General features: G+C 50.8%; 1 long non-coding RNA gene across 2 annotated transcripts; it reads right to left on the bottom strand.

Annotated features, from left to right (window-relative positions):
• Positions 1-557: 557 nt before the first annotated feature.
• LOC103887507 lies at positions 558-23,311 on the bottom strand. Of its 2 annotated transcripts, none has more exons than XR_002524312.2 (3): positions 12,414-23,311; positions 2,848-9,904; positions 558-1,897 (listed from the first exon to the last, which is right to left on the bottom strand). It is a non-coding gene; the product is annotated as an uncharacterized LOC103887507 (long non-coding RNA). The 2 variants fall into 2 exon arrangements; XR_002524311.2 differs by lacking the exon at positions 558-1,897 and having other exon boundaries at positions 5,729-6,573; positions 7,492-9,904.
• Positions 23,312-23,593: the final 282 nt, after the last annotated feature.

The following is a 23,593-nucleotide window of genomic DNA, read 5'->3' on the forward strand; positions in this document are numbered from 1 at the left end:
GTGGCAAATGTGCCCAGATCACCTCCTCCAGCAGGCAGAGCCATCGGGGATGGTGGACAGCCCGCATCTGGCCAGGGGAACATGCACTGGTGACCATAAAGGCAGCTACGGAACCGGAAATCTACCCCAACCGCGCATGTTAAACAACTGGCCCATCCAGCTGTCCATTTGTCAAGGTAATCGTGCTCCTACTGCCCATCAGACAGATTTATTAGGAGCAGCAGCAGGAGCCCATCGGAGCCCAGTCACAGCACCCCCCATCAATCGCAACACAGGGCGGGCGAGAGACAGAATATATGTAAGGTCATTTGGAGATGGAAAAAAATCATTCACAGCACTCCCGAAATAGCCGATCTCCGCTTTGCAGCAATTGCCACCTTCTTGGCCCTAAATCAAATTCTGCTGTGAGAAGCAAACTCAATCTTCTCTCTCCCAAGTTTTGCTTTGTATGAGATCGGCAGTAAATTGGGGTGTGGACAGAAAAAAGGCACCAAAGGTCGCTGGAATCTGGACATGACTGTGCAGCCCTGAGGGCACAGGAAGACAAAGGAAATGAGAGGTGAGAAGAGCACCTGGGTGGGAACAGGGCTGGTGGTGACAGAAGGGTCAGGAGGCCTGGCTCTCTCTAGGATGACAAGTGCAGCGCTGAGTCAGTCCTGAGTGGACACATGAACCCACCAGCAAACCAAACCAACTCCTGACTTCATGAATCTTTCATTCTAGTTAAAGAAAAGACACTCTTGCTGCCTTGTTATATGTAAACAATGAGAGCCCTCGCACTCATGGTGGCTGTTTGTGATGATCACAGCCTGGGGCGCGTTTAAACCCTCCAGGGTGTCAGGAGAGCGCCTGAGATGAAGAGGCTTTTAAACTCCTCCCACAAAGGTTGCCGTTTCTCTACGCTCCACCTTTCCAGCGCTTCTCTGTTCACCTAGTCCCAAGGTTTCTCACTCAGGCACTAATGGCATTCGGGGCTAGATAATTCTTTGCTATGGGGAGCTATCCTGTGTAGGGTAGGATGTTTAGCAGTGTCCCTGGCCTCTATCCACTAAATGCTGGCAGCATCCAGCAGTTGTGACAATGAAAAATGTCATGAGACATTGCCAAATGTCCTCTGAGGAGCAAAACTACCCCCACTGAGAACCACCTCTGCCAGGGGCTCAAACATCTGAGAGAGACCCCTCTCTCTGCAGCCCCAGGCCTCTCTGCTAAGCTCCTACTCATCCCACACGGCCATCTGCCTGCCAGATATTGCCCCCTAGATGGCACCTCAACTGCAGTAAGCCCCATCCATGGTCCCCCCAGCAAACCCCTCCAAGGCACCTTCTCTGACCATGAAACTCGTCTTTGGCAATGGATTCTATCTTTGCCACTTCTTGCCTGGGCAACCCAAAACACAATATATGCAGGTATCTCATCTTAAAAATAACAATAGCAGTAATAATCACCTCCTAGGGCTACAGCAGGAACAAAATCATATTATATAGAAAAAGGCATCTCTGAGATCATTTGTCTGCCGTATGATGAGAGTTTAATAAATGCTTATATAAAAATCTTAAAATAATTAAGTAATCCACATAAAGAGGTTAAAACATGGCCGTGAGACATAAGCCAATGAAATACTGCATTTCAGTATGAGAGATGTCACAGTCACTTGCTGACATACAGATAGTTCAGTAAAAGAATCAGTGAACGGATGAGTGGGTGATCAGAAGCAGTCCTTGATTTCCAGGAAGTGGCGACATTTGCCAGAGAGTGCCTTTCATGTGCCGAACCCACATGGCCCTCCTTGGCATTTGTCTGCTGTCCACCGCAGGTGAGCTTGTGCATAGCAGGTGTTCAGTGAGGCCTTATTGGTTAAACACCAACAAAGAATGCTAATTTTTCTCACATCTATCTGAGAAGGGAGAAGGCGAAAAAGGAGGGAATGTATGTAGGAGTTAAGTGAGAACAGACTTCGAAAGGACCAGACTCCAGGAAATCCTATCCGTCTGCCTGACAGGGGCACTGGAGTCACCAGAGCTTCCGGGCGCAGCAACACTGCTCTCCAGGGACAGTTGGATCTACATGTTTTGCCACTGCCAAGGAACGAGATGGGTGGAATAGAAACCAGCCTATATAAAAACCAATTCTGAGATGTGTTCAGCTCCTTTTACGAAACAAGAATTGTGGTATAACCAACATTGTCCAAAGTAGAAATCCGTAGCTGAGATGCGGACTCTATAGAAAACAACACAGCCCTCCTTGAGGGCACAGCCCAGCAAGAACATTTACTATCATGTAATTTTCCTGGCTGTGTACTTGCTGGAATGGGGTTTAGCCACTCTGGTTTCAAGTCTCTCCTGATAGCCTTCCCTTTGCTGAGTAATTGTAGGCGAGTCCCTTCTCCTCCCTAGGCTATAGCGAGTTACCTTATCTTTAACATGAGTGCTTGGCCTAGATGATTTCAAAATCCTTCCCAGCAATAACATCCTATAGGTTGAATCATCAGCCTGAGGTTTAGTCCCAGGCAGTGGTATGTGGGAGACAGCATGCTCGTGTGTGTGTGTGTGTGTGTGTGTGTGTATTTGCAGTGTCCTTTAACTTGATTGATAGTGTCTCATATCAGATGCCAACAATAAATGCCGACGGTAGAGACTTCACTTCTAGCATCCACTGACTTCAAAACGGGTAAGGACTCTGGGAAAAGCATGACGCCTCAAATATGCATAAATACGCCTGGCAAGCTTTGGAGCCCCTAAGGCCTTTTTTTTTTTCTTTCTGGTAGATATGCTAAATGTGTGCACATAATTGTGTGACAAATATTGCATACAGCTTTGCTTTACAAAAGTCAGGTGTCTCATTTACCCAGGAAAGCTGCTGTGTCTCTAATAAACGAGGCCGCAAGACCAACACTTCTTTTCTGAATAATTATCTTCTGAAGGCTGCATGGACAGACGATAAGAAAATCAAATTAGTCTGAGACAGCAAAAAGGAAAGTAGAGCTAAATACACACAAATATGGCCACTAGAATTACAAGGGAAGTCCTTCTGGGGCGGTGGCCTCTTTGATACTAGGTAAATAACAGGAAAATCTGAAAACCTATTGTTCTCCCCATCCTACAGTTTTTAGGTTTGCTGCTGCCTTATCACTATTAAGGGATTTATTAAATGTAAATCTTAAAAGAGGCTCTACAAGACTTATATCTAAATATTCTCCTATTTCTGTCATTCTTCAGTTGTGTCTGTGTTCTACCCATTCCCACAGTAACCCATCTAAGAAATAAATAAATAAAATGCTGTCATTCCCTTTCTGAAAAATCCCCAGTGACCCTTAGCAGATTGAAGTCCAAATCCCCGAGTGGGGTCTTCAAGGCTCTGCAGGGTCCTCGACTTGCCCCCGCTTTGCTGTCAATCTCCCTTGCACCTTTGCTCCAGGGATGCCGTCGTCTCACCTGAAGGCACACGGAAACTCTCAGCCTCTGCCTCACCCAAGCCTTCGTTCATGCTGGTTCCTTTACCAGGTTGGCCTTGCAGTCCTTTATTTGCCTAAGAAACTCCCACTCCTCTTTAAGACCTTGCTCAAATGTTGAATCCTCGGGAGAACTTTCCCGAATGTCCTCCTTCTCTTCATCAGCAAATATTTGCTGTGAGTCCCCAGCCCCAGGTGTTCATCGCATAGAAATCAGCGGTGAGGGAGACACACTGAGAGACCGGAAACCAGAAGGTGTTACCAAGGAGGCACCAGTCCCCCAGGGCGCAGACCCTGAGTGCAGTGCATGGCACACGGAGGGCGTTCTTAAGCGTCGGTGGAATAAACGCTCCAGGGATGGATGAGTAATCAGCCTGGGACACTGGGAAGCTGTGGGGCCCTCCCAGGAGCCATCAGAAGCAGCCGCAGGTGGGGTCCTCTGCAATGCCACAAGGAATGCCACCCCAACCCGGGCAACTGGTCTGGCTGCTGGCACTGCCAAGGCCCAGGGGAGGATGGGCCCTGAACTGAAGCTGAGCGGGTCAGGGGCTGGCCAAGTGGGTGGAGGCAGAAAGAGCCTGAAGGAGGCATGCCGAGCCTCACCTTTGGGAGACAAGACGGGGTTCCCACACAGCCCCAGGAAGGGGGACCAGGAGGCCAGTCCACATCTCCTAAATGACCAGCAAAAGCTGGGTGGCTTGAAATACCCACCGAGCAGAGGCTCTTTGGCCTGGTTCCCCCGTGGCCGCTCTGGGTGCTGCTGGCACGCAGAGAGCACTCAGTGTATACCAGGTGCATGGTCACGTGGGTTAGCAAGTAGATGAACAAACGCACAAATGAACCAGGCTGTCAGGATTGCAGCACTTGGCTTTTGGTGCCTCCCTCCATTTCCCTTTAAAAGAAAAGGCTCCAAGGACAGTAAGATGAGGGACAGGTGAGAGGGGGACATTAAGAGACACACCAGAGGTCATCTTAGTTTTTCTTCCCTTAGGTCCATTAAGGACAAAGACCCTCTCAGGGTCCTTTCTGACCCTCAGGAGTGGTGTCCCAGCCTAGAATCCCACAGCTACGCCATAAAGGAGTGTCGCATGCTTGCAGGGGGCTGCATTTCTGCGGTTAAGAACATGACCTCTCCCACATCCCCCTCCAAGGTCACATCGTCTGCCTCACCGTGACCCCATTAGCAAGCCTCTGGTGTGTGCCTTGGTTCATGAAATGCTTCTTCTGGTGGGAAAACGCCATTTTTAGATAGACAGATATCAGTAAAATACCCATGACCTAAACCCTGGCTCAGACTAAGGAAGACCCACAAGCTCCATTTCCTAGCACTGGGACATCTCATTCCCCTCTCCTATCCAAGCAGCTGGGGAAAGTTCTGCAGGGGAGTGTGCACACCAGCAGGCAAAAGATGGATTCAGGCAGAGAAGAGGTGAGGCAGAGAAGAAAGTTCAGGAAGAGAAGAGGTGAGGGATTAGGACCAGCCCAGACACCTGACAGAGAGAAAATCTGGCCCTTCCCTCCTGATAGGCAAAGAGAGCCCCACAGTGGCCACAGGATCTGCAGGGAGTCCATGGCACAAGGAGAAGAATTGGGAAAGAATAGAGAAAGCAGTGGGGGTAGACTGAGCATGACTGGGACCCCGGGCTGAGGAGGCTGACTGAATTTAACAGCCCCTGGGAGCCATGGGAGCTGCTGGAGCTGAGGAGGTGCATGGCACGAGCACCGGCTGGACTGCAGGGCAGAGCCTGGAGCAGAAAAGCAGCATGGAGTTGAGCCTGTACCCAAGGCTGGTGAACCCCAGCCTGTTTGGGTGAGTGCTGAGTGCTCCGGGAAGACATCCTACAGATGTGGGACTCCATTGCATCTTTGGAGAGAGATCAGAAAGCAGCCCTTGTAAGCCCCTGCCTGGTCACAGAAGCAAGCAACGCAGTGGGGAAAACATTTGCTTAGGATGCACACAGTCCGGGCTGAAGCACCCCTGGTGTCACGCCAGACTCTCGACTGTGTGGAGGTAAGGGCAGGCTTGGGCCAAAGTCCCAGCATTGAGTCTAACAAAACGCCATGGCAGGGCCTTTATCAATGTTCGTGTAATGGAGAGCCTCCTCTACCTTCCTGAGCCTTGGTCCCTTCTCTTGTAAAAACCCCCATGTTAGGATGATATTTGCAATGCACTTAGAATATGGTAGGAGCTCCACAAGCGGTTTTGTGACTACTTATCTTTCACGGATAAGGAAAGTGATCAGTAGAAAAACTGTGAGAGCGAATGAGCAACTGATCAAAGGTCTAGAGCAATTTTAAAATTTTTGTATATCGTTACTTTCCAAAACTTGCCCATGTCAGTAATTTATTCTGGTGCATCCAGACCACCTGTGGTCAGTATTGAAATTGTCCTCAATAGAGGATTCGGTGGCGTTCCTGGAGTCACATGGCAGGTCAGAGGTGGGCCAAACAACAGATGCCCTGCCTCCCAGCCCAAGACCTGCCCAAGACTTGACCATGTTGTCCCTGGTAAAGAGCGCAGTGACCCAGTGCTGCCAGGCTGTCTTCTCTCAGGCCAGTCCTCCGGGGGATCTGGACAGGAAAGGCTGGAGGCCTGGCACGAAGGTGTGTCTCAGGGGGACTTTGTGCAGAGCTCAAAAGGATGGACCAGCTTGGCCTTGGCTGAGGTTGCTTCCCATTTCTAAGACAGTACAGTGGCCGCTGGTGATGCAAGGACCCTGTGGGCAGCGATGCTGCACTCTGAGTAGCTTCTGGAGCCAGTCTGAAATCTGGAGCGGGAGTTGGGGGGCAGGTACCTCCCTCCAGAGTGTCTGGTATAAGGTAGGGAGGGGTGGCACAACTCAGCCAGACACATTAGGGTTGAGAGGCAGTTTCCAAGTTCAGCCAGCACCTGGAGTGATAAGAAGGGAAACTGAGGCAGGCTCCCTGTCACACAGCTTGAGTCAATATAGCTGACCCCAGCCCTGCAGATTCTGAGCCCAAACTGCCCAACAAATTCCAAACCTGCCTGCTTGTGGGCAGAAGCTCCTGAGGCCTCCCTGCCCTGCTGGGCCTGCCGAGACTCTACATCTCCAGGAAAGGATGGCAGCGGCTGGGACAGGCCGGCACTTCAGAAAGCTGACCTGCCAAAGGAGCCACAGCTCATGCCTCACAGGCCTCACAAAGACCCACGAGCTCACCAGGCAGAGGCTGGGAGGGCGTGAAGTCAAATGCCACTGGTCTCTTTTGATATCATCCTTAAATTCAGCAAACTGTAACCACTGGGGGAAACCGGGTAAAGACCACTCTGTGCTCTCTTTGCAACTTCCTGTGCATCTAAAATTATTTCCAAATGAAAAAATACAAAAACATGACATTGGTTTCAAAACTGACCTCCTCAGCTCCCGATGCCGCCAACCTAGTGATCCTTCAACAACCCCGCCCAGCACCCAAGCAAAGCCCCTGATACAGTGAGGACCTTTTGAGAAGAAACTGCCCCCAGACTTTGCTCTTCTCCTTCCTTCCACCGCCTCTGCTCTGAGTCAGATTTGCATTTCCTTTCACCTTGCATTTGACCCCTTCCTAGTTAGCCGCCGACCTCCACGGTCTCTCTCTACAGTCCACACGCTACCTCGCCACGCCATTGGAAGGCATCTCAACCTCAGCTCTGCTTCAAACCCTCCAAAGGGCCCCATTCCTTTTGGGATAAAGTCCAGCTCCTCAGCAAGCTCTTCAAAGTCCACCCTAATGTGACCTCAATCCACACATCTGTCCAGTTTCATCTCATCACACAAGCCCCACCTCGACAGAACCACAGACTTAGGTACCAGCCCCAACAGACCACCAGACAGTCCTCAAAAATGCTACCCACTTGTCCAGCCTCTCCTCCTCTGCCTAAGCTGTTCCATCCATCTGGTAGACCCTTCCCTGACCACCTCTGTTCGTTAAAATCCACCTCTTCCTTCAGTACTTAGCTCAAATTTCTTTTCTACTGTGACCCCACCCAGGGGAAGCATGCCTTCCCATGGCTCCCAGGTGAAGAACAGGAGAAGGAGAAGCACCTCTGACCTCCTTGTCCATTGGGGCATGTGGCACACATTGGCTGGGCTCTCACTGGTGGGAGTGCCCTGGGGACGAGGACCAGACTTGGCTCATCATTGGCCCATCAGAGATGCTGGATGGATATTTCTGGAATGTATTTGTTGTTGAGGGAAACTCATTCCTCAGTGAAGAGAATCAACATTTGGGTCCCAGAAGAACTGTGCAGTTGTTTTGAAAAGAAGGAGTGGAAACTACTGACCTTCAAAGCAAATTTGAGCTGAGGGTGTGTCTGAAACAAAACACACAAAGGGAGGTGGGGGCCAGGAGGGGCTAGGAAGACCTTCCAGCTTTAGTGTCGCACCCAGGAGAACCTCTTCCCGAGCCAGGAGGAGGTGGAGCTCGGGTGGGGTGGGAGTGCCCCTCCTTCCCTCCCCTTGCGGTCCTGCAGGATGCTGCTGATGTTCCATCGCCTCCCTCTCGGGTGGGTGTGGGGCTGGCTTCCTCTGAGCAGGTTCCCCCTGCAAAGGAAGCCCTGGCGTCCCTGGAGGAAGACAGAAAGTTCGAGTGAGGCTGGATCCAGCCAGGCCAGCAAAATGGTGCCCGCGGCTGCATGGCCACATCGATCCTGTGGGAGAGGGAGGAGAGCTGGCGGGGCCAGGCCTGCTGTGCTCAGCAGGTATCTCGTCTGCTCTCTCCTCGGCCACACCACGCAGCCTTGAGAGAGTCTGTTTGCAATTACCGCTTGTTTTGATTATTAGGTCAGAATATTCATCTCCAAGGGCTTATGATAAAAGGCCAGAGCAGGACGGTATTTCTCGTTCCAGACTAAATCTCCCAGTCTTTGTGTGTGCGTGTGTATTTTTCCCTTTTTCCTTGTTTTACCAATTTATTCAGTTTGATGGCTGCAAGAGGCAACCCCAGAGGCCGTGAAAGCAGTGACCTGGACCACAGGAGGGTAAGGAGCCCCACCCAGTGAGGAGGCCAGCATGGGGCGGGCTTTTGACTCATCCAGAAGGCAGCTGGCTGCTGGAAACAGAGGCTGGTGTCGGGAGAGTCGTAGAAGCCCAAGCCTGGGAGGAACTCTGGATGTCAACCGTCCAACCTTAGCACATACTTTGTTACCTCTGCAGCATCTCCACCAAGTAGTTAGGCAATCTCTGCTCCCATTCCTCCAGGGACAGGGAACTCACTACCTCCTCAGACAACCTGGTTCATTAGACATCAATTCCAGAAAGGAGAATGCATCCTTTCTTGTAAGAGTGGTGAGTCTTTGACCTCTAAGACCTCTCTAGGCAGTATGCCCTGTTTCTTTGACACACTGAGTTGGATATGTACCCAAGCCTCATGATCATCCTGAGTAAATGCAACCCTCCCCACGGGGTCTGAACACCCAGAGAAGCAGGATTCCCACCTCCCTCCTTCCAAACAGCCTGCCTCTCTCTCCACGGAGACGTTGCTGCTTTTTGTCAGATCCAGGTCTGGAGCTGCCAAACTGAAGAAAACGTCCTCACAGGGTGCAGTGCGATGCCCGCCCCTTCCTCCTCTGGAGCCCTCTTCATCTGTACTCACTGCCCAGGCTCCTGAAAATGAGTTCTTCAGGAGTCCTCAGGATGAAGAGAAAAGGGGGAAGAAAAGAGAAAGGAAAGTCACTGTGCTCTCAGCCTCAGAAGAGTCGATGTGGCTTTCTTTGCCTCAAAGGCATGGCGGCCTGACTTCTGGAGGAGGGGGAGACAGAGACAGAGGAGACAGATAGAAACAGAGAGACAAAGACAGATGGAAACAGACAGAGAGAGATCAGGGTCTCCTGTAGACCCCCTGAGCACTTACAAAGATCATTCTCATCCACATCGGTATCACAGCTACTTTGGGAAACAGACACCCATGTGATTTCTATCATGACCATTTTGCAACACTAAAGAAAAAGATGAGGCTGAAAAACACAGAGGCCACCAAGTGAATAAAGGTTGGCACTGGGAAATGAGACAGAGAGGTTCTTTGGGGCAGAGCCTTGTTGGCAGGCACATGGGCTGCCCACAGAGTGGCAAATTTGTTTTAGATGGCGAGATAACATAAACAAAATTATTTCTTGTCCAAACCAGTTCTTTGGGATTGAAAGGGAATACTAGCCACGTTCACGCAGGCCACGGGCACAACCCAGGACCATCCTGGCTAACGGGGACATACGGCTCTGCTGCCACAGAGGCCTCCAGCTCCAGGTCCCCGAGCCAGTCTCTCCTGCTCTGCTGTGCCCACCCCAGAGAGTGATCCAAAGGCAACACCCACCCGGAAGCAGCTCCAAGGACAGTGCAGAGACTTCCTTTCCGCTAGCGCCCACATTCTTCTAGCATGCAGATTGCTCTGTCCAGTTGCCCCCTAGACATCTCCTCCTGGATGGTCCATGGGCCCCATGAGTGAGGCTCCTCTAATGCAGACCTGCAAGGTGCCAGTACCATGTGGGCATCTGCTCTGCCCCACAATGTGTGTGAGGAGCCACAATAAAGGCCAGCTCTCAGCACAGACTTGCAGCTGAGAGCCCAGTCTTGTTCCTTGACCTCCCAGCAGCTCTGGCTGCATAGCTGCTCTCACAGTGTCCACCAGACCCCTGGGAGAACTGGAGATGGAGGTCCATCCCCATTCTCCTCTCTCCTCGCAGACTGATTTGGGGTTGGGCCTGCTCCTGACTTCTCTGAGCAGCCACCTCCTCCACCTCACCTTCATTTGACCCAGGCCTCAGTTTCCACCCTGCCTTGGACTAGGTTTAATCATGTTCACCCATGTTCACCACAGGCTAAACACAGACCGATGTGTCCAAACGGAACCCCAACCCCTCCCAGAACTCATCCTCCGTTTGGGATTCCTGATGTTGGTGAAAGGCCCCAACAGGTATCTGCTCACCGAGTGAGTCCTGTTGGTCCCAGAACCGCAGCTTATGTCCCTGCAATTTACTCGCCTGTCCTCCTGTTCCCTAGGAGAATGATCACACCCTTATCTAGGGGTCACCCTTGCCATTCTTTGACACTGTCTCTTTCCCATGCACTGTGCTTAGTGGGGGTGGCATGGGCCGTGTCAGCCATCGCTTGCTCAAGCCAAAGGCTGGATGAACAAATGACTATCACAAAGCCAACAGGGGCCCAATCTGGAAACTTGGCTGCATTCAATTCCAGTTGTTCCAAAAGATTGGATTGATTTAATAGGAATGCTTCCTAACGTGTGAACAATTATTATTGTTTTAAATTAGCAAGAATAAAATTCCACCATCTTTCTCCTGGAAGCTACTTCCAGAGACGCCAAGCTGTAAATTCACAGCACCCGTGAGGGGCTAGATAAACAGCCAACTGAGCGGCAAGGAAGCTCCGCAACCAAAAACATCTCCAATTCATAGTTTCCCTTACGGCCGAAGAGCCGGGAGGAATTCTTTTCCCTTCTCATTTTAAAAGGGAATCTTCTCATTTGTTCCTACCCTTCCTTCTGGCTTCATAAGAGACACCTGAGGTTGAGCGTGTTTGGCTAACAAAGAGGAACCCACGACATCTGTTGAACTAAGTGAGGCGGCTAGTGGTATCGTCGCAAGAGCCCGCAGCACTGTGTCATTGTGTCATTGTGCAGTTGTGTAGTATGTGCCGCCTCAGTCCCACCCTTCCCTTCCTTCCTGACATCACTGCTGTGACGTTTTTCCAGCCACAAGACCAGGCTTTGCTTCCCAGCCAACGAGGTGAGGCTCACTCCCAGCTCCACCCCATCCATTCCGTGAGCCTGGCCAGCCCTGGCCCCTCTCTGGGCCTCAGTTTCCCCATCTGCCCCATGAGCCCTGGCTGTGAAGGACTCAAATGATAGTGGCCCCTCTGTTTGTGAGACCATGTCAGAGAGTCGCCCCCTAAATTCTTAGCGCTCACTGGAAGAAACAGACCAAGTGCTGAGCAGCAGCCCCCGGCCAGACTGGTCAAACACATCCCAGGACCCCAGGGCAGAAGAAGCAAGTGGGACCATGTGATCCTGATGGCTCTGGAGGTGTGGAGCATGCTGGAGTCATGTTCTGTTGCGGCTTGGCCTTTGGTCATGGCAGCAAATTCCATCCTCACCAAGCACCTTCGCCCACTCAGGGTGTGCCTGAGCTCCATCCATCATTGATTCATCTATCAGATTGTGTTGGCTCCTTTCCACATTCCAGCACCTGAGCCTGATACGGATGCAACAAGGATGAACAAGGCCCCCCTCTGGGTGTGAGGAGTAAGGGGGAGACACAGGAACACGACCAGGTCATGCGAATGCCCTGTGACAAGTAGTAGCCTGAGGCAGCTTCAAGGTGCTAGCAGGTAGAAAGGGTTTGTAACTGAGTCTGGACAAAGAAATCTCAGGCATGGAGTCAGCTGACCTGAGGCTTAGGTGGAGGCTAGGAGCTCCCAGCTGGAGAAGGAGCACCAATTCTTGGCAGAGGGACATGCACACACACCCCCGCCGCCCCCCAGCTGCAGCTTCACTGGTCACTCCTGATCACATTTTTCCTCTGCAAACATTCCCAGCTCATAGACCCATCTCAGTGCCCTCACCTCCCCCACCACCCCAGCTCCCCTGCCCTGTCTTACCCCTCCTCCCCAACGGTCCTTGCTTGGGGTGGGGTAGTCGGGTTGCACATGTGTGTTTGAATATGCTGGCCAGCATTGCTTGTGGTCTCATAATTGAGTCTCCCCAGGAATGGAGAGACGTGAGAACTGAGCTCCTGGAGCTGATGGACCAGAGAGGGGTGGGGCGGGGGAAAGAAGGACCCTGAGAACCAGCCAACTGTGGTGCAGCCCCCAGAGCTCTAGGAAACCAGACGGGAACAGGATTTCCCGAATCAAGGAAGAGTCCAGGCAAGGCAAGAGCGCCCAGGGCTGCTGAGTGTCCTGTCGATGGGAGAGAGGTTGGGCCCTGCCAGCCCTTGGCCACTTCCTCTCCCACTTACCCTGCCCTGAAGGCCAGGACCATGGCTCACAAAGCCGTCATGCTGACCTGGCTGCCCCACCGTGGGAAGAAGTCCCCACTGCGCAGGGCCAGTCCGTGCTGCCTGAATCCTGTTGTCCTCGTCACCTGGCTCCAAGCTTACTGAAACAACAGCTGCTGCTGTCCTCACCCCTCCCCCAGCCCTGTCAGGCCCACCCTCTTCCATTGCCCAAAAGGCCACAGAGGCCACATCATAATGTAGAACAGAATTTTCCTGAACACTGGGGAGTACTGGGAAGCGACGACAGCACGGGGCAGAGTACGGCAGCAGGACACTGACACCTGGCTCCTCTCTCAGGCGTGGCATGTGGCCCAGGCCTTGTCCCCATATCAAGGCGGTGCCTCCATCCCCGCTTTTCTCTGGATCCCTGGAGCCCCAACCCCTCCTTCTTCTTGAACTTCTAGGGGAGAAACGCTAACTTCTGCAGAGAGGGGAGAAGGTAGGGGGGAAGGAGGGAAGGGGAGAAAAGGACCCTGGAAGCTCACACCCATGGATTTTATTTCACCAAATCTTCCCCCAGCAGCATACCTATGATGTCTATCTTACAGGTGAGGAGCTTGAGGCTCAAAGAGGAAGTGGTGGAGTCCGCTATCTCCAGCACTTCATTCCTGGGATATATATTGTCCCAGGGCTTCTGGACTCCAGGCTGCCCCATCACCCGTAGCCAAGGGCCAGAAGCCTGGGAGTGGGGGAACCTCTGAGATCTGGGGCAGCAAGATCTGGGGTCCCGTGTCTCTACCCTTCCAGCTGGCTCCAGCTGGCCGTGACATCTCAGGGAGCTGCCGGCCATGGGTACAGTTAGCTCAGAGAGCTTAACAAATGTTTATAAAACCTTTCATACACAGTTAATGGTCCTTATTAGGACCTGGAAAAGCAGTCACTCCTGCCACATCCCAGCTTTAAGAAGCGTTTTATTATTACATGCCACTCCGCAAATTCACGAGAGAAGTTGTGGCCCATTTGTCAGCGGGGCCGATGCCCGGGGATGCTGTCGAGAAGCCTCTGTCCTGGTGCTGACTGGGCCAGATTTCCGGCTCCACTTGCCCTCCCTGGCACCCCCACATGCCCATCACTCTCAAGCTGCCAGTGCACCAGCTGCCTCCCCTGAAAAGTCCCTCCTTGAGGCTGCTGTGGCCCCAGAACCCTGTGCCTGAGACCTGAGTCAGGCAAGGTCTGGGACGAGGTACCTCCCTGTCCTGGGCAAGGAGGGGAGGCCTTACAAGAAATCCAGATGCCTAGGCCCCAGACCCAAGTCTAAATTATTGACCAGATGCCCAGCTGGTCTGACGACCTATACTTGGGAGCCGCAGTGCCTGAAACATGAGCCTCTGACGCCTGCATGCCAAGCCTAGCTCTGCCCACGACTGTGTGACTTTAGGCAAATCTCTCCAGTTTTCTTCAGTATCCCCACCTGTAGAATGGGCAAATCATATCTACCTCCAAATGGTTTTTGTGAATGTGATACCATTTTATGTGAGCAAAGGGTGTGTCGTGATGACGTGGTCAGACCTGCCTCTGCTATTGGAATGGTGGAATCCCAGCATTCGGAGCCGGAAACCACCGAGGTCTGGGTGAGAAGCAGGCGGTGGAACTAGACAGGGTAATGGTTGCATCACATTGTGGCTGTGTGAATTGCCACTCAATTGTACATTTAAAAATGGTTTACGTTATGTGAATTTTACCTGAAAACAAAAAGCAAAACCAATCAAGTTCCTTTTCACCTTAAAAATGACATGCCTACCAGGCTCTGAGCCTTGGTGTGGCTGTTCCCTCTGCCTGCTCACATTTTGGGGTTCATTGAAAATCATTTCCTCCAGGGATCCTGCCAGGAGGTGCCCCCTAATGCGCTGTGTCCCCATCCCCGGGAGAGGGCAGCACCCTCACTAAACAATAGGCTGGGGGAGGGGGATCCTATCTGCAGTTGTCCCTCATCTGGCACATAGTAAGTGCTCAATATTTGTTCATGGAATGGAAGATTTCACTTTAAATCAGCCCTAGTTTTAGGGACAAAAGCAGGGCAGCCCTGCCCCAGTTGCACAGTTGCACAATTGGTGGAGGAGCCAGGGACCAGGCCTGTTCCACCCCTGGAAGAGGCCCCTGCCTTCCTATTCCCTGTCAGCAGCTTCCCCTGGGTGGGAAGCGCAGCCCAGACATTGAGCCTCTCCTTCCCAGCCATTAGCTAATCTGCTCCCAGCCAGCCAGCATGCCAGGGCCCCTGTCTGCCCTTCCTGTTTCCCCAGGACACTGCTGTTTACATGGTCAAGGGCTTATCACAGACAGGCAGGCAAAGGCCCATACTAGGAAACCTTGTCCCCAGCATCTCCTGACACTCCAAGGTTTTGACTGCTTGAGCCTTTGGCTTCTAGGTGCTCCTGCTGGAAACCGCTCACATGCAGGGCCTCAATTTCCCCATCCCTAACAAAAACAGATGAACAACCACTTATTGATTTAACACCACTGTGGAGTGACGTGGCTAAGGGGTGGGCTTTGTATTCCAAACTCCTGGGTCTGAATTCCAGCTCTGGTCCTCACTGTGTGAAGCTGAGCCAGTGATTTTACTAAGACTGCCTTGTTTCCTCTTCATGAAATGGATATGATTCCAGTACTCACTCTCCAGGTCTGTAGCACTTTGCTGTACCTAGCACTGTGCCCAGAGCACTATAAGCACTTACGGTTGTGAGCTATGACTTTCAGAGGTCCTTCCCTTATCCTCATGACTCAGATCCTTCACTTCCTCCCTTACAAAGTGGAGGAGAGGAGCAATTTTGGGCACTCACCAATGGGTGACTGCAGCCCCTGGTCAACACTGGTCGCCGGAACAGCCAGAATAGCCCTGGCTCTGGCATCTTTCAGCCACTTTGACTTCGGATGCATCATGAAAACAAAAAAGGGAATTTACAGAGGAAGAAACAGAGATCCAGAGAAGACTGAAGCTGCCCTCGCTCACCCAGTTATGCAGAAGTGGCCTGCAGGTGGAAAGAGAATCCACCCCTGGAGTAGGGGTGGGGTCCGGGCTTTGCCTGTGTGGTCTTGGGCCAGTCACTGCCCTCCCTCAGCCTCTGTCCCCCCAGCCATAAAATAGGCACATTAATCCCTACCCAGCCCCAGAAGGCACACAGCGAACATGAGAGAGGAGCTGTGAGCAGCACCCTCAGGCAAGTGGGCAGGACAAGGCACGTGCCAAGTACCAGGTATCATCCTCACTCCAAGGACAGATGCCCAAAGTGATATAACTCCAGCTATGACCTCTCCAGGGACCCGAAGATGAATCACTTGATTGGCAGCTCCATTCGGCTGTCCAGAAGGCATTTCTGAAACAGCCAGACCAAAGTATAACTCTGTCTTTCCACCCAAACCTCCAACTCCTCTCCTGGTGAACGCTACTCCTGCCATCCACCCAGTGGCTCAAGGTCACGATCCTGTATGTTATCTTCAACTACTCTCTTGCCCTCCCCTCCTACACCCATCTTTGCAGCAAGACCTATCAACTCTGCCCTGGAGACACACCCCAAAGCCACCTCTCTCTAAGCCTACTGCCCACAACCAGGGCCTAGCAGCAACCACTGGATCTGGATTGTGCGAGAGGCACCTAACTTCCCTTCCAACTGCAACTCTGGGGCACCCACCTTCCATTACTTTGAAGGGTCATTGGATCCCATCACTTATCTGTTTTAAACCCTCTGAAGTATCCTTATCTGGCTGGAATAAAACATAAGCCCCCTACCTGCCTTACAAAGCCACGCACAATCCAATGGCTGGCTTGGCTCCACCCCTCCCTCTTCCCCCATTTAGGCATACAGCCCTCTTCCTTCCCTCCAGTGGGCCCAGTTCTCTCCCTCCTGTGTCCTCTTCCCCTGGTCTCCATCGTTCAGATCTCAAATTAAAGTGCCCCTCCTCAGAGAGGCCCAACTGCCCCACTGGGTTCCTTATCCACAACTCAGCAATGCATCAGACTCCTTCAGCGCTCTGCAGGGAGATTGCTCCCATCTGCCATTGTGTGCCCGCTTTGTTGTCTCTCTTGCTTCCTACAATACTGAGGGCAAGAAATTTATTACTATGACTCCTTGCTGTGTCCCAGCATGAGCAGAGCCTGGCACATAGAAGGTGCTCAGGAAATATTCACTGACTGAATGAATGAGGGAATGAATGGGTGAATGCAATACAACTTCAAACAGCCTGCCTCAGATACAAAGTTTACCTGAAAAAGGCCTTTTAATCTGCAACTCCTCAGGAGCTAGGACTGGGTCTGACTCACATCTGGGTGCCCACCACAGAGCATGTGGCTTGGTACAGGGCTGGTACTTTGTAAAGATCTGTCCATGATCTATGTAGGCATCTAACAAAGACCATGCCAGGCTTGGGAAATAGTGAGTAGGATGAGCTCTCTGTGCTCTGGGAGCTTGCAACCCAAATGGAGAGACAAAAAGGATCACACAGCAAGCCAATGGCTTAATGGAGATAGATATAAAACGTGCAATGGGATCACAGAATAAGCAAAATACATCAAGTCATAAAGTGACATATACAGTGGAATACCATTTACATAAAAGTTTAACCCTGAACAACAACACTATATGTTGTTTATGAACACAAAAATACATGGTTAAAAAATAAAAACACGTATAAGAAGAAAGGCACCATCTCTGCAGAGGGAGGAAGAGGATTAGAATTGTGGAGGCTACATATGGGGCCACAATCTTATCTATAGTATTTTATTTCTTGAAAAGAAAAATCTGAAATAGATATGGCACAATATTAGGATAAGATAGAGCTCAGTGGGTCATCCATAGTTGTTTGTTATGCTAGTAGTCTATGGGTTTGAAATACTCCAAGATAACTTTGTATTAATGTAACATGACTACAGCAAAAGCCCCCTATCTGTTGAATGAGTCCTTGATGTGTGGGTGACTTAGTGGATGGATAGATGATGGTAAAAAGACAGACGCATGCCTGCCTGGGTGGATGGAAGGATGGATGGCTGGATAGATATATGGATCCATAAAAGCATGGATGGAAGGATGGCATATGGGTGGATGGATAGGTGAATGGATGAGTGGATTCACGAGTGGATGGATCAAATGGATAAGTGGTAGAGATGGTGCCAGCAATTCTCAAAGTTTACCCTACTCCTTCCACATTTGTTGAGTACTTAACCACATGTCAAGCTCTATGCTAGGCCCTGGCATAGTGCATACAGGATTCGAACAAATCCCTTCCCCATAGGAGCTCAAAGCTGGGGCCAAGATTCAGGCCCAATGGGGAGACCGTGTGAAGTGCTACAGTCACAGATGTGTGTCCACAGTGAAATGAGGGACAAACTTTCATAGGGACTTCTCCATAGGGGAAGCAGAGGTTCTTCTGTGTTCTTGAGGGATGGCCTGTTCTTTGGGAGAAAAAAGCAAGCCTGGTGTCCCAGGCAGAGGGATACCTGAACTAGGCAGGGAGGAGTGGGGCAAGGGAGAGTCTGGGCAAGGGCTACTAGCAAAGGAAGCACAGAGGAGGGAATGGAAAGATGAAGCCAGCAAGAGGAATTGAGGCCTGGATTGCCACACTGGGAAGCGAGACTTCACTCTTAGGCCAGATAGGTTAAGTCTGACCAATTGTTAGAGTCTTCTGATTGGACCAGAAAGGGGTTAGGCCAAGGAATCTGAATGGATCCAAGTCTATGCTCACCCTCAGCCAGGCCCCCTACTCCACCCCACTCTCATTACTGGCTCAGAGTGGCTTGGTCCCTATGGGCAGGAGCCCCTTCCATGGTGCCTGCATGTGTTCATTCCATGCTGGGCTCAGCAGCCCCAAGTGCCTGAGTGTGGGTGCCAGGACCTGGCAGGGGAGGGAGGTGGGAAGCCCATGTGCATGTCTGTACACTGACCCTGATGGCAGCACTTTTTTTTTTTCATCTCACCAAACAATTCTCCAACAAGAATCTTTATTGCTCGGCACAAGCTCCCAGCTAACTAGGAGAGCATTTTTCTAATTACATTTCCCTTGAAATACACCCGGGTTTGAGTTAACACCTCTTCAGTCTGCCAAAACCTAAGTCATTTTAAAATTAGTTCTGGAGGTTTTACAAAAACCCCACCGGGATGCAGCATTCCTTTCCCACCAAGTTGTGTACTGAAAACTCTCCCCAGATGCCAAGAGCTGCTTGCCTTGGAGACTATGTGCAGAGGGCCCAGGGAAAGGACCACATCCTGGCCCCACAGGCTCTCCTCTTTCTCAGGTCTGTTGAACAGCCCTTGCAATGCTACAAGATCGATAGAATCATAAATGCATTTTGCCCTAAGCAGTCTTTCTGATACTCTTTAAAAACCATGCGGATGGGAGGGAAATGTGATCCATATGGTTTTGAATCATTAACACTTAAATCGTCAAAACAGAGAGTTTTTTTTCCAGGAGGAATTTCATATCCAGGCACCGTTAGTGGCTCTTTAATAAACTGTTTAAAATTCTGTTGTTCCCCCTAAAACATGCAAGCACATGCCACATATTCAGCACACGTATGCATACCCCACTAACTCTGAGATGGCATTATTGGGAAACACAGCCCATTAAGCACATCTACCCCCAAGATGGATGGGCTAAAAGCCCTCTTGAGGCATCTTCTGAGCACTGGTGGTGAATGAAATGTACTCTGTTCAATTATTCAGGCTGAGGAGTTCCACAGAGCTTTGAGCTCATCTGGACAAGCCCCTTGATCATATGGATGAGAAAGCTGAGGCCCAAAGAAGGTGCAGACTCTTGAAGGGTTGGCAGAAGTCACAGGAGAGTATTTCAGGGTGAGGAAACCACATGGGCAAAGTGCCCACTGCCGTTGCCCCAGGTGCCTATATGATAGGGTGTGAGGTAGGGATCTGGGCAGGAGAGAGAGGCTGGTGACTGGTCATGGAGCACATTCCAGGGCTCCCCAAAGCCTGAGTAATTAAACTCCCTGCTTTAGCCTGCAAGGTTGTGGGAGAGAGGACTATCATTTTCATGAAAAGAAGATCAGATCTTAACTCTTAACACAGTGACAGGGATGGCACAGAATAATAGGGTGATCAGTTAAAAGATCATTGCAGGACCTCTTAGGAGAAATAATGATTACATAGGCTTGAGGCAGAAAGTAGGAGCTAACCTGAAAGATATTTTGGAGATAAAATTGATTGAACTAGGGACCAAATGCATGCAGCCAGTGATGGAGAAAGAGCATCAGGATGGTATTCCTTTCCTATGGTTTCTATTAAAAAAAAATTACCACAAACATAGCAGTTTAAAACATGTAAATTTATTCTCTTACAACTTTCAAGGTCAGAAGTCCAAAATGAGTCTTCCAAAGCTAAAATCAAGTTGTCAGCAGAGCTGGTTCTTTCTGGAGGCTCCAGAGGAGAAACCATTCCTTGTCCCTTCCAGCTTCTGGTGCCTGTCAGCACTCCTGGGCTTGTGGCCACATCACCCCAACCTTTTGCTTCCACTGTTGCACCTCTTACTACTCACTCTAACCCTCCTGCCTCCCTCCTATAAGAACCTTGTGATGACATCAGGCTCTCCTGGATAATCTCCCCATCTCAAAATCCTAAACTGGATCACATCTGCAAAGTTCCAGGGATTTGGATGTCAATATCTGGGGCCTGTAGGCATTATTCTACCTTCCCCAAGAATGAAACCCAGATTTCTGACTTTTGCAACCAAGTGATGCTTTCACCCAAGGATGGAGGAGGTTGGTGGGAAAGATAATTAGCTTGATGTAGTAAACAGTAATTCTAATTAGAAGTCTGGGAGACATCCAGGAGGGGAGCCAGAGTAGGGACTGGTCCATGAGGATCCAGAACACAGGAGGGAAGTGTAATTAGAGAGTGTGATTTTTAGGTCTTGGGTAACATCAACATAGCTGTAATCATAAGATAAAATGAAACTTTATGTATTTCACATTTATTTCCCAGGCCAAAAAGGGCCAAGGCTAAAGAGAGAGAAGGAGGCATTGATCAAGACTGAGGAGGAAGACAGTTGATCCAAGAAAGGGGAGTGGGAGAGTTGCCAGGGTGGGATCACGGAGAAAGGGTACAACATCAGATAGAGGATAGGGTCAAATGGGATAGGTCACTGATGACCTCAAAGCCATTTGAGTAGAGTGGAACCAAGTGGTGGGATTTGCTGAGGTTTGCCACCACATTTCTTGAAGTTCAGACAATGAGAGAGCTTTGTGTGCAGAGGGCAGGGATGTGCAGAGGCTGGTGCTGCAGAAGACAGAGGAACTTACTGCTACAGCCAGGTTCCAGAGGGGTCGGGACAGCACAGGAGGAAGGGAAAGGGGGATATTGGTCCTTCTCTTTTCCCAGGACGAGAGAGAAGAGAAAAGGGAGCATCAATGATCGTTTCCAAGCGTTTGAAGATGGAAAGAAGAGAAGGTCACCTAGATATTATACAAAAACAGGAGACGAGGTCATCAGATGAGAATGGGACTGGAAACAGCTAGAGGTGTTTGTCAGGCTGTGAGAGAGAAGAAAAGTCCCTGGAGTGGCTCCATGCAGAACCCATCTTCCCCTCCCACTACCTCCATGAACCCTCTGACTGGTGGTCCCAGCTCTCACTCCTTTGTACTTTCCAAGTTATGAGGCTGAAAAAAATGGAGCTTCCCTGCTGGCTGGAGCATGATCTCCTCTGCCTTCCTTCTTTGTTCTCCTGTGACAGGGCCCTCAGGTTGAAAAGTAGCAGCTGATTAGACATGAGAGGAGCAGAGGAGGTGGGACCTAAGAGCAGTCACATGTGAACATGAACTTGAACTTGAATGAGAGCCCCTTCCCCCTGCCCTCACCCAGGAACCTCAACCTCAGCCTTCCTCACACTTGCCTTAGCCAGATCTCAGTGCTCTGTGTGATCTTGGCCAACTCCCTCCCCATCTCTGGGCCTCCTGTTGAAATGAGAGAGTTGGAGCATGACCGCTAAGGGCCTTGCAGCCTCCTAAGCACAACCTTGGATGTGGAAGAGCTGTCTGAGTTGCTGCAGGGAGCCCCAGCCTCTTTGGAGAAGGGCCCAGGACTCTGTCATTTCATAAACATGATGCAGTCCTGTTTGGTGCTGCATAGCTGTGGTTTTCTGTTTTCCCCAGCAGTAGCTACAAGGCCTGGGCTGCAGCTGAGACAGCCCAGCAGGGAGTGAGAGGGTGGCAGAGACAGGGCAGGAGAGAGAGTGCTTCTCTGTGCTGCCTCTTCTGCTTGGCTCAGAAAGTGTGCAGAAGGGAGAAAAACATGCAGGCAAGTTAGGCAGACCCTTCCTCCACCTCCACCCACCCATCCCAAAGAAAGTGGTACTTTCTAGCTGCTTTTGTAAAAGAAAAAAACACATTCTCCTGGTTGGCCTTCCTCTGCTTTGGAGTAGACACCAACATGCAGCTCTAGTAAACTTAGCCTTGGGAAGGTTTAGAGGGAGGAAGAGCTCCTCAGGGATGAGATAGGAGTGAATGTGGAAGCCCTTTGCAGAAGCACCAACAGACCTGCTAGACGAGCCTGTTATTTGTGTATACTTCAACCTGCCCAGACCCTCGCTGGGGCCTGGCACACAGTAGGCCCAGATAACCCTGTGCTTATTAAGCCACATAGAATGGAACCTGGGGAGAATACAAGGTCCTCGTTGGGGAGAAGAAATGGCCATGAAGGATGTGGCAATGCAACTGGTGCCCCACTCAGAGCCCCTTGCCTGGACATGAGGATCCATCGCCCAGATGTTGCAGGATGGGGCGTGCAGCCAACAGTACATACTGCACCTTCTCAAGCCAGGGGAGCCGTCTTGTCCAAGGGTGCCTGAAATTTGCCCACCCCTCCAAAGGTCATCTCCCTGCCTATGACTTACTGATGCTGGAGTGTAAGTCCCAGTGCTCTTGCTTCATGATGGGACAGATCTTCAGTGCAATTCCCCTTCCTGAGCTCCCCGTGGGATGAGACGAAGGCTGTACTTTGCACCCCAACTTAGCTCTTTCCCCTCCCCTATCCTGCTTCTCTCACTGTCTCTGGAGAATTCCCCTCAGTGCACCACTTGTATAGGAATCCCTGCTTCAGCTCCTGTTTCTGGTGAACCTGACCTAAGACAGCAAGGAGAGCCTTCTAGGCAAGACCCAGCTTGGGAACAGCCTTTCCTACCTAAAGCTACAGGGGCTACCAAGCTGCTCCCCAGCAGTAGGAGACAGCAGAGACTGTTTTGCAGGGCCACAGTTTATTGGTGCAGCTCTGCACACTCAGGAGGGCTGGTGTGCTGGACCACAGCAGTAGCAGACAAAACCAGAACACAGTCCAGCTCCTAGAAGCCTCAGAGGACATCCAAAGCTGCAAGACACCAAGTTCCATTCCAGCTCAAGCACTGCTGACCAGTTTGGCCTGGTTGGCTGGGGACCAGCTCAGACAGAGATGAGGACTGCAGACAGCCCAGGCCAGAGCATCATAAGGTGAGAAAACTGGAATCCAGGACAAGGGCAGAAGGGCCCTGAGCCCCTCATGGCCAAATACCTTACCAATACCACAAAGCCCTTACCTGGGTAGGATCAGAGCAACAAAACAATACAAAAAATTATAACAAAGGCAAGAGCAATTGTAACAGTAACTGTGATATACATAGCAGGTCAAATGCCAATTCTGGGTAAAGCCTGCTGCTAGCCTATGGCACACAATTGCTTTTATTTAATTCCTCCGCCATAATGCGTAGGTATAATCTCCATTTTAGACAAAATGACACACATGAGTAGCACATATGTGCTTCTGTGCAATCAGGAAAGTACCTATGTCCACATGCAGCTGTTTTAATTGGCTGTTTAAAAATGAGTACAGGCCAGGCACAGTGGCCCACGCCCATAATCCCAGCACTTTAGGAGGCTGAGGAGGGTGGATTACTTGAGCCCAGGAGTTCGAGACCAACCTAGACAGCATGATGAAACAGTCTCTACTAAAAATACAAAAATTAGCTGGGTATAGTGGCGTGCACCTGTAATCCCAGCAACTTAGGAGGCTGAGGCAGGAGAATCACTTGAACCCAGGAGGTGGAGGTTGCAGGGAGCAAAGATTGCACTATTTCACTTCAGCCTGGGTGATGGAGTGCGACTCTGTCTCAAAACAAACAAACAAACAAAAACAGACTGTGCATGTCCAAGGACCTGCTTATTAAGGATGCTGCCT

Source organism: Papio anubis, chromosome 11 (assembly GCF_008728515.1).
Source record: "Papio anubis isolate 15944 chromosome 11, Panubis1.0, whole genome shotgun sequence".
Taxonomy (NCBI): Eukaryota; Metazoa; Chordata; class Mammalia; order Primates; family Cercopithecidae; genus Papio; species Papio anubis.